A 12,061-nucleotide genomic window follows, 5' to 3' on the forward strand; every position below is an offset into this window, starting at 1 on the left:
TTTCTCTCTAAAAACCCACAAGAAAAATACCCCACTTCTCTTTCGTTTCGTCCCGTTTATCTTCGTTTCGTTTCTTTTCGTTTATTTCGTCCAAACTTCCCTCATTCACACGGCAACCCAACGCCTGACCCTCTCTGACTGTTAACTAACATCCTCATTTGTTTTATTTTATAAAAACGTACTCTCCTTCTCTTACCCACTTTCCATTTTTTTTTGTTATTATTTTATTTTACATAATTTCACTTATTTTATTTGACTTTAATTTACTCGATGCCATTTTTCTTTTATGCCCTTATCTTATTTTATTTACTTCATTCATTCTTTTTTTCTTAGTCATTTATTTTAATTTATCTTTATATTCCTTATTTAATCTACTTTATTTATTTTATTTTATTTTATTTTATTCACCCCTTTTATTTTATTTCCTTGATCTCATTTATTTTATTTTATTCCACTTTATTTTATTTACCCCATCTTATTCTATTTCATTTTCTTTTATCTCTTTTATTTTATTTTCTTTTACTTCATTTTATTTTAATTCATCTTACTCTTATTCCATCCTAACTCCATCTTCTAATCTTGTTTTATTTTAATTCACCTCTTTCATTTTAATTTCATCTCATTCCCCTTTACTTTTCATTTCACTCCATTTGATTTTATTGTTATCTTCGACAAGTCAGGGTTCCCTGACCCACTTGTTGGAGCGTCTTACGTGTGTGTCTGTGTTTGCAGGAAAGGAGAAACAGGTCAAGGGAGGTGATTCCAAACCAGCCATAGGCCAGGGGGCTTTCCAACGTGATCTAAGAGGGTGCCCACGCGAGCCAGCCTGAGTGTGTCATGGACCCATGTGAGGTAAGTCTCACCTCACGACCCAAATTCCTCTCTCACTAGTTGGATACCTGCCCTTATTCTTAAACAAGGTTCCCGAGAGAGCGATCTCAGGTCCCGGGTCTTCCAAACCCGTGCCACGTGCCACTCGATCACCTAGATCTGGGGACGCTAGATTGAGGCACCTAACCAGCTTGGCGACTCCACTGGAGATACGCTATCCCATCGTTAGATTGTTCTTGTTTGACTTTCCTTTCTTTTTGTTCTTTCTCACTATATACACACCTGTCTTCCGGGTTACTTGACCCCTTCATCTGAGTCAGTGGTTTCGTAATCCCTGCACTCGTGAGTCTTCATCGGGAACAAGTTCTGCGAACCTCGTGCCTGACCTTTCTCCTGAGCATCGACCAGGTGTCCCGCTCTTAGGTCATCACCTGGATAAAGGCGAGGATGGACCGACAAGTCCCTCACTCCCTACCTCCTTGCATTGGTGGACCTTCTGCGAACGCACCTTGCATTGGTGGCACACATGCCATCACACACAACACGCACCTTGCTACCAGCAACTCACTTACTGATCCCACTACTCGGGGCAGGCCGAACTCCACCCCTCCCTCTTACGCGACTGACAGTTCATCTATTGTTGCTCCTGCAGGTCACCGTGAGGCTACCCCCCATTTTCTATCACATCGGGCCCCTATAACAAGAGACTCGACACCAGAAGGAGGAGGCTCTAAAGCCACCACCTCACACACATCCACCATAGTGGACCATCCATTCTAGCTACACCTTGGGGTAACCCTCAGGTTACCTCGGGACACGGTCAGGGTTCCAGTTTTCTTGGACTTCGCTCTGCACCTCCTTGGCATGCACAGTCCACCACTCGGGGCAACCCTCAGGTTACCCCGATGCACGGTCAGGGTTCGGGTCTCCTTGAATCTAGCCCTACACCCCTTTCACATGCATACTGCATCACTTAGGGCAATCCTCAAGTTACCTTGGGATACTGTCAGGGTTCGGGTCTTCTTGGACATAGCCCTGCACATCCTCGAGGCAGCCTTTTGGTTATCTCGGGACACCCTCAAGGTTCGACTCTTCTTCATACCGGCCTTGCACACCCCTTGCATATGCACTGCATCACTCAGGGCAACATTGTTGCTGCGTCTGCCTGAGCACATGAGTGGGGACCTCCTATTACACCCTCCTAGCACATGCTTGCTCACTCTCTGAGGGATGGTCACATGGCCATTCCATCACACACACATGCTCACGACACCGGGTGTCTTAAGGCCGGACACGCTACTCAAGCCCGGGTTGACCACTAGGTCACCCGAAGTCCTTCAGGAGGCGAACACGCGTCAATCCCCGCACCCGCCCATAACACACCTTTGCATCGTGTGCACATGCATGGATCTAGCACGACATCCAATTCTAAAGGAAATCACGAGAATGGGTTGGAGGAACAACTGACCTTCGCACGACGGCAGTACTACCAGACCATGAAGAAGAAAAATCAAGGTCAAGCCCGGAAATGGGGCCTGAAGATCAAGACATTGAAGGCCCAGCTCAGGGGCAAAGTAAAGAAAGTGATCGAAGACTTCTCTTCCAATGATGAGAGCCCCTTCCCCTTTTCTGACCGCCCCATTGAAATAACTCCCCTGTACCCAGAAGGCACAATGATTCCATGCAAAGCCAGTTGCATGCTTCCCCCATGTCATACATGCTACATGTGCACTTCTGATAATAATAACACGGCCTTGTCCTATGAGGGTTTCACATTCCCATTTGGTGATGAAGAGCCCAATTCTGATGGGGCCACATCCCTCGTCCTCATGCATCCAATGACTCTTACCTTTGATGAGAGCTCGTCATTCTCATTCGAGGAAAATCATTCCCTGATAGAGGATGAGATGGACAGCATCCCTTTCGCTGGCCACCCTGATGAAACGACTCTACCCAAAAACGCTATTCTTTATGAGGCTGATTACATGTGGGCCCCGTGCTTTGAAGACGTCACGGCTCCTTATGAGACTGATCACTTGTTCCCCCTATGTCTTAAAAAACGCTTCCCCAATGACGATCAAGTGACCTCACCATCTTGTGAGAGTTTTAGATTCTCATTAGATGATGAGGATATTCAAGCCTTGGAAGATGAAGCCAACCTGAATGAAGACTCAATGATCTTCATCAATGAGGTTGTCAAAGCAGCAACAGTTGAGCCCATGGTCGAGAACCCCATTGAGCAAGAGGTGCATGGTGAGCAAACTCTATTGGATGGTACTGTCCCAAATGAAAGGGAAGCTTTCGGGGAAGCCAACCTCAAAGCCTCCGTTATCCCTTTGCTTCCCAAAGGTGAGCAATCCAATCTTCTAGTAAGAGAAGATCTCTCAAGCATGGCTGGTGTCAAAGCTATGGTGATCAATGAAATACCAGAATACTATGGGAACGAAATTGCACAGCTGAAGACCACATTGAAGCAGTTACAAGCTGAGATGAGATCAAAAGATGGAATCATAAAAACTTTGCGCCAAGAGGTATTGGGGTCACGTAAGCCTGAGCATACGCCCTCGAGGCACCAAACCCTCTTTATCGTCCCTCAAGCACCCCATCTAGTCATCGAAACAACATCATCAGAAGAAAGGGCATTACCACCCTCGCCTCCCTCATTGCCGGTCTCCTCCCCATCAGCTCAGGTTGGGAATGAAGAATCAGTGAAAGGCATGGTAGCTGAAGCATTGAAAAAATACAATAACCCAGTAATGGAAGAGCCAAATCTCTACCAAAAGCCTTACCCAATGTATGTTGACCAAACTCCATTTCCACCGGGCTATCAAAGTTTAACAATACTGGCTCATCACGGCAACACATAGCCCATTTCATTTCAACTTGTGGCAATACAGCGAATAATGAGCACCTACTGCTTCGGCAATTGTGGGAACCCTTACAGGAGCAGCATTCAAATGGTACTCTCAGTTACTACCAGAGTCAACTCTTCATGGGCACAAATGGAGGAAGAGTTCCCAAAGTGCTTCTAGGACATAGAAAAGAAAGTGCAACTCTTTGAAGTCCTTGAGTTGAAACAAACGCACACGAGCCAGTGATAGAGTACATCAAAAGGTGGTGCAATCTGGCTATCAATCTCGCCACACTGATAGGTGAGCCACAAGAGATAAAGTACTGCATAGATGGGATGCACCTAGAATTGGCTCGTTATGTCACTTCATCATAGCCCAATACATTCGCCAAGATGTTCGACAAGGCAGTTCAAATTGAAGGTCTGCTCAAACACCACGGTCTAGATGCACGACCCTAAACTGCATGGTTCAAACTATACGACTTTAACTTGTAGTGGAGGTCTAGTTTCATGACCTTAAACTGCATGATCCATGCCGCATGACCTTAAACTGCACAACCACGATCCAAGCTACATGACCCTAAACTATAACACACGTCCTAGTGGCACGATGTTAAACTGCACAACATACGATCTTGGAGGCAAGACCTTAAACATGCCCTCAGGTATCAGCGGATGACCTTAAAACACGCCAAGTTGATGGTCACGGTGGCATGACCTTAAAACGCTTCTGCAAAAAAAAAATAAGAAGAAGAAGATGGACATGACGAAAACCTACAAGTGCGTCATGGGTAAAAATGTTAAAAAAAAATGAATGATGAAGATGGTGTGCACCCTCAAAGGCCACCATGGGCAAAATATGTCAAAAAGAGAAAAATACGGGCATAGTGGAAACCCGCAAGGGCACTATGGGCAAGATTGTCAAAACAACAGAGGTGTGGTGAAAACCCTTCGGGGCACTTACTTTCAAATGACCGACGTGTTGATCCTCCCCTTCAGGTCATCACGGGTAATGTCAAACATCCTTGTAGCAAGACGTTAAATTGCACGAGATATAGTCTATTCGCATGACTATAAATTGCTTCTTGTTCCTACATGTCTCCATGAGGTTACCGCATGACATCCTCCTATACATCCCATACTACATCCTTCTTCACAAGCCCATGGTGTCCCCTTTGACGTGTCCTCCCTAATCAAGGTGTACTTCGATTGCGACTGTGAGGCTTTGAAGCAGAGCATGCACTTCAAAGCATGCGCCTGCCTCTACACAACCATATCTCAAAGAGGTAAACGCTCGTCTCTCAGAAGCGTGCCACAATTTCGACTTTGAGACTTCGAAGCATAGCATACGACCGTCAAAGTATGCACCTGCCCCTATAAAGCCATATATAAAAGAAGTATACTACAGTTCCAACTGTGAGGCTTTGAAACATAGTATGCAATCGTCAAGACATGCAACCGCCTCTACAAAGCCATATCACAAAGAGGTGTACCACAGTTCCGACTGTGAGGCTTCAAAGTAAAGCATGTAATCATCAAAGCATGCGCTCTTCTCTAAGAGGCATACCATAGTTTCGACTGTGAGGCTTCAAAGTAAAGCATGCAAGGCATGTGCCGTGCCCGCCTTTACAAAGCAATATCTCAAGGAGGCGTACCGTAGTCTCAACCGTATATCCCTACACCTGATAGGGTACTTTCACAACCCATTGTACTCATTCCACGCATCACCATTACCTCAAGACTTTCCTGGCCTCCATTTGTCCAGTTGAGTCACATTACTCATAGCCCCCTTAAGCCTCCATTATACACCATAACTGCCCTCTTCTTGTCATGCGTACCCTTATGCTAGACCCTGTTGTTGTCGAGCGCATTCTACAACTATCCCCAGTAGAGTTACACCTAGGCTTTGGCTTGTGACCCCAGTAAAGTTACATGAAGCCTCATCCTTCACCCCAGGGAGTCACACTGGCCCTCCTAATCCCCTGTGAAGCCTCTTCCGCCTGCGAATCCTCGACTGCCACCACCTTCTTTATCTCTCTGCTGGTGCATAGCCTTAACTATCCTTATCGCTAGGGAAGCAAATGGATATCCACAGACCTATCTCCAGTGGAGCTTCATCTACATGGTGACCCACATCCAAGAGGGAACCGTGAGCAAAAATGGATGAAAAGGGTGGACATGACCATAAAGTCATGGGTAAAAGAGCCCAAAAATAACAGAAGTTGGTAAAAACTGTCCTCACGGTGCCACTTCCCATGTTCAAGTGAAAACCTGCGAAAGGGTGCTTGGACCAACAAAGCAAGTTGACACACTTCCACAGCCTCAGCCGACTCCCCAGTTTCATGGCTCATCAGGGAGTGAGAGCCGCATAAGATCTCCCCCGTTTCCTGGCTCATTAGGGAGTGAGAGCCGCATACGATCTCCCCAGTTCAACAATAACAAGAGTCCTTGAGAGTGAGGACGATGATCAAAACATCCCTTTGGAAATGCTAAGAGCCATTGCGAAGGCAAGAAACTAAAGAAGCCAGGGTCTAACCTACCACATGCTTTAGGGTAGTCTTCGCCAAACCCCCTAGCCTACATGGGACTAAACTTTCGGGTTGGGTTCGAAGCCCCCGACTGGACCCCGCTAGACGGGACCTGTAGGGGATACCTTGAGCATCAAAAACAAACCTGGTGTAGCAGTGAACAATGCCAATTGAAGGTTCGTAGCATTTGGCCTTCAAAAAAGGCTTGGTTCTATATGAAGAGGTCCTGACAAAGGCCTCATGCTCTAGAACCACATATCGTCTCTTGAGGGTGTGGACTTTGACAAAGATCTCTCAAACATCCTGGCACTTCTCGATTCTCTTAAAGTACAACATTCGGCGGGGCATGCTGTCGGAAGGTATTTTTCATCAACATGGAGCCCCCGCTCAATAAAGGCCTAGCAAGTAGTGAAAATTTTGACAGTCTCATAACAACTCCAGAACTGGCCAAGATCTTCATGAGCTCTTTCAAGAGTCTCTTGCCAAGTTTTGTCGCCTTTTGACATGTCTAAGGCAGTGCAGACTGATAAACAATTTTGGCAGAATCTGCCACCCTTAAATGGACCCCTATAACTAGGTTTACATTTTTCAGCGTCTCAAATTGCTGTGTGACCATCATCATTGGATTCAACACACTTGAAAACCCCCACGGTCAAATTTCATCTTAAACGGACACTCCAGGAAAATTTTATAGGCGAAACAGGACGAGCCGCACACTATTCCCGTGCGGCCACCCTGCAACTCCACACCATTAAAGGGGCAGTCACAACTAGTGACTTTCGATGCTCATATCTCACTAGAGAGAAGTTGCTGATCTGTGAAAAAAGTCCAGGAAAATCAACAGCATCGTGCGTCTCTCGAGCGGCCCAATCACACCCGCTCGAGAGCCCGATTAACAAGAGACCTATTCCATCGCGTGCATAAGGTCTCGGGCTATCTCTGACCCGAACCCTGTAGATGATGAACGATCGGATTTTGCACACAAAGCCGACGAAGTGACTATAAATTCCGTCGCCAAAATTCTAGATTCCGACCAAAATTCCAAAGTTGCAAAACCTTCGTCTGGACACAGAATCGAGCTGCGTTTATTGCCCCGCGATCGTGACGCCATGCTCAGTGTGCTTTAACGAAGAAATCATAGAAAAACATCAAGGAACGAGCATACAATCGATCCAAAGTTTCAATATTCATTCAAATTTCAAATCACATGATCAGGCACAAAAAACTCGATCCATGGCTCGAAGTTGGTATTAAATCGATCGCCATGTCGAACCCTATAAGAGAAGAACCATCTTTCGATCAACCGGGCATCGAAACGACCCCGGATCATCCATGAAAGATCACGCAAGTTCTAAGGCAGCATATGGACTGTTTTAGAATTCTACAAGTTGTTATGAAAAGGGAAAATATGTCATTTTGTATCCTATTTTTTAAATTCTTTTAATTTAATTTAATCTTAATTTTCAACTATTAGGTTTAATTTTGATTATCCACCCATGTTTGGACATAGTTCTATATATACCTCGTACTACCATTGTACACCGGCCTTTTATTTGCTTAACGAAATTTTTATCTTACTCATTGTTGGGTCAGTACTTCTAGACTTAGCGTTTTTCTCTTTCTCTCTTCTTCTCTCTCTTTCTCTCTCCTTTTTCACAGACGGTCTATGTCACTCTTTTTCGTTCCTTATTCTCTCATTCTCTCTCTATAATCCTTCATGACCATCAACTTTTTATTTTCTTTCTCTTTTATTCTCTTGTAGTTTCTCACCTCCATCTTCCATTCTCTTCCTTTTTTCTGCCCACCTTACATCCCCACTCTTTCGGGGCACCCTCCTCACTTCTTCTCTCTCACGTCCTGTGGTACCACCTTTGCCCATTTCCAGTTCTACCAATCGTCGTGCGCACATCAAATCCCAGCACCGTGTGCAAACTCACCCTATCGCCGTCTCGTGCGCACCACCTTACCTATCGCCGTGAGCCCTGCTCTCTCATTGGTGTGTGCGTCCCTCTCCCTCATTGCCGTGCGCACCGCATTACCTATCGCCCTGCGCCTCTCATTCCCTCCCCCAAGCTACTGGCTCTCACTTCTAACCCCTGCGCCCCAGCTTTCTCTGCCGTTCCCTTCACGGCAGCAACCTTTCAATCTCCACGCTTCCTGCCTTCCGCATCTTTCTCTCTTCTCATCCACGATCTCTAATCAGCAACCGCCATCAACACCTCTCAACTTTTCTTCCTCAACTGCTCTGCTGTCCATCTTCTTGGCAGGGTCCTCATGGTTTCTCCTGCTCCGCTGCCTGCAACCCTTTCTCTTTCACCCCACGTCAGCCACAACCTAACAAAGTGTCCGGCTGCTCCACCCTGCAACTGGTCAACCTTAACTCGCTAGCAGCGACTACCACCCACCTACAACTCCCGTCTTCCCTGTTCTCTCTCACGTTGCATCCACCTCTATCTCCATACTCCTACGCCGCTCTCTCCACTATGCAGCAGTCGATTGGCATCACTCTGCTTCCAACCACCGTCCCTATTTGCTCCTCGACTGCTGCAACCCACTGTCCTCTCTCCTTCCACTCACCTGCAACCTATAGCTCTATCTCTATCACCATCGCAGCCTGCCACCTCTCATCAGCTGCCTTCTCCTACATCCATCATCCTTCGCTCCAACTTCCGCCACTTTCTGCTGCAACCACCAGCAGCGGCCACTACTTCGCTCTCTTCTCTCCGCAACTACCACCAGCAGCTACCTGTAACCTCCACCCTTTCATCCGCCTCTATAGTGCCATGCTCCCAGCTTTCCCTGATCGCCATCCCATCTCGCACCATCCCTGTCGTCCGCCACTTCTGTCCCTTTCACGGTACCCTGTAGCTCTCCATTCTTCTGCTGCACCTTATCTCTCTAAAAACCCACAAGAAAAATACCCCTCTTCCCTTTCGTTTCGTGCCGCTTATCTTCGTTTCGTTTCTTTTCGTTTATTTCGTCCAAACTTCCCTCGTTCACATAGCAATCCAACCCCTTACCCTCTCTCACTCTTGACTAACGTCCTCATTTGTTTTATTTTATAAAAACGTAATCTCCTTCTCTTACCCACTTTCGATTTTTTTTGTTATTATTTTATTTTGCATAATTTCACTTATTTTATTTGACTTTAATTTACTCGATGCCATTTTTCTTTTATGCCCTTATCTTATTTTATTTACTTCATTCATTCTTTTTTTCGTAGTCATTTATTTTAATTTATCTTTATATTCCTTATTTTATCTACTTTATTTATTTTATTTTATTTTACTCACCTCTTTTATTTTATTTCCATTATCGCATTTTTTTATTTTATTCCACTTTATTTTATTTACCCCATCTTATTCTATTTCATTTTCTTTTAACTCTTTTATTTTATTTTCCTTTACTTTATTTTATTTTAATTCATCTTATTCTTGTTCTATACTAACTCCATCTTCTAATCTCATTTTATTTTAATTCACCTCTTTCATTTTCATTTCATCTCATTCCACTTTACTTTTTATTTCACTCCATTTTATTTTATTGTTTTCTTCGACAAGTCAGGGTTCAAAGACCCACTTGTTGGAATGTCTTACGTGTGTATGTGTTTGTAGGAAAGGAGAAACAAGTAAAGAGAGGCGATTCCAAACCGGCCATAGGCTAGGGGGCTTTCCAACGTTATCTAAGAGGGCGCCCATGCGTGCCAGCCTGAGTGTGTCACGAAGCCACGTGAGGTAAGTCCCGCTTCACAACCCAAATTCCTCTCTCACTAGTTGGATACCTGACCTGTTTCTTAAAAAAGGTTCTGGAGAGAGTGATCTTAGGTCCCGGGTCTTCTGAACCCATGACACGTGCCACCCAATCACCTAGATCCAAGGAGGCGAGATCGAGGCACCTAACCAATGGCAGCTTGGGTAGCCAAAGATAAGGCACTAGGCCAGAAGCTGCTGGACCTCGCGTACTCCTTGGGCGAGAAGTTGTCCTTGGTGGGGCATGAGGTTGGGTTGGTGACAGAACTGACAGCGAGCATCGAATGAGTGAGGGGCTCGGCCAAAGAGTGCAGGGGAAAGGTCAATGAAATCATTGACCGCTTTTGATAGTGCCTTCTTTTTCTTTTTCTTTTCATTTCATCCATTGTAAAGAAAAGGGCACTTTTAATGCCCTTTAGATTTATGAATGAAACGGTCCTTTTTTTTTTTTTTTTTTTTTTTTTTTTTCTGTGTGGGGCATTTTTTAGTTTCCCTTCTTTTTTCTGCTTCTTTGTCTCTGCTCCAGAATGTGAGACGATAGAGAGTAGCCCACTCCTTGCTTGGTCTTATGACAACTTGCTATTGCTCTAATGACCTCGAATGGGGGAGTAGTTGCTTCCTCACCCCTTAGTGTTTGATTGGACAGGGGCTCATAATTCATGGTTCTCATGATTTGGTGAGCATGTTCGCTGTAAATACTCCAATCTGGGGGAGCCTTGGCTTCGATTCGAGGTGCATTGCTTTTGAGCTCGTCATAGGTCTTAGTCTCAAGGACAAACTCTTTCAGGTGCTTGGAAGCGACGCACATAATCTCCAACTGATTCTAGAGGCTGCGAACCTCACTTCTCATCTCTGTCAGGAGGTCTTGTTCCTGAGAGCGAAAGGGCTGACTCTTGTCTACCTGTACTTCTCCGAGAGCCTCTGAGAGGTGTAAGACCTTCTTTTTGCTGCTGGTGATCTCCTTGCTCAAGGAGGACGAGTGGTAGGCATGCCAATTCTGCTTCTAGAAAAGCATTGGGAACAGGCAGGACCTTTTGCCGGTCTGGCGTATAGGTGACCGTCGATGTTGAAAGGTCTACCTCTAGTGCTTCCTCAGTCTCAAAAGTCGCTTTTAGCTCGTCATTTTGTTTTAGCAAACTAGAAGGAGAAGTAGAGGGGGAAGCTTCATCTTGGCGAGACGATGTCATGACCTCGGAGAGGTGGCAAGGTATACTTGGGTAGATAGGAGTTAAGGGGAGGATTTTGCCTTGTCTTTCCTCTTCTTTGAACATGTCTATAATCATTCGCCCAAGGTCTTCAACATCCTCATGAGACGAGGGTAATGTCTGCCTCACAAGCTTCCAATCATCATCCTTTGACCTTTCGGATGCTAGAAGGTCAGTGAAATAGTACTTAGCATCAGCATAGTGCGTCTCGGCTATAGGTCAGTGAAATAGTACTTAGACCATGTGCTGTCTTCCATCTCGACTGTACTTGAAGCATTGGTGGAGCGTGGAAGGGACCACCCCTTGATCATGAAGCCAAGAGCGGCCGATCAAGGCATTGTAAGATGTATCGGTGTCGATTATGTGAAACTGGGCGTTGTTGGACGACATTTTTCATCATCATGGGTCCTCGGTCATTAAAGCCTAACATACAGTGGAAATTTCAACACTCTCAGAATAGCACCAGAACTGGTCAAGACCTTCATAAGGACTCTCAAAAGTTGTCCGCCACGTTTTGTCGCATTCCGACATGTCTAAGGTAGTGCAGTCTGAGAAACAATTTTGGTAGAATTAGCGTCTAGCACCCTGAAACGGACTCTATAACTAGAGTTGTATTTTCAGTGTCTCAATTTGCTGTGGGACCACTTCCATCAGATCCGTCAAGAGGTCAAATTTCAGCTTGAACAGACATCTCAGGAAGAACTTATATGTAAAAGAGTGAAACAGGACGAGCTGCACGCTATTCCCGTGCGGCCACCTTGCAACTCAACTTCATTAATGGGACAGTCACGACCAGTGACTTTTGATGCTCATATTTCACCCATCTCAAGTAAAATAAAGCCCAAATTTTGTGAGCGTATTCATCTCATCAAGACGAGCGTTTCAATATGTGACACG

General features: G+C 45.4%; 1 long non-coding RNA gene across 1 annotated transcript; it reads left to right on the top strand.

The window, feature by feature from the left end:
* Positions 1-685: 685 nt before the first annotated feature.
* On the top strand, positions 686-10,407 carry LOC148780086 (uncharacterized). Its single transcript, XR_016042473.1, has 3 exons — positions 686-852; positions 9,825-9,944; positions 10,013-10,407. It is a non-coding gene; the product is annotated as an uncharacterized LOC148780086 (long non-coding RNA).
* The last annotated feature ends 1,654 nt before the right edge of the window (positions 10,408-12,061 follow it).

This window comes from Amborella trichopoda, chromosome 10 (assembly GCF_054954075.1).
Source record: "Amborella trichopoda isolate Santa Cruz 75 chromosome 10, AtrichopodaSantaCruz75HAP2 v2.0, whole genome shotgun sequence".
Lineage (NCBI taxonomy): Eukaryota > Viridiplantae > Streptophyta > Magnoliopsida > Amborellales > Amborellaceae > Amborella > Amborella trichopoda.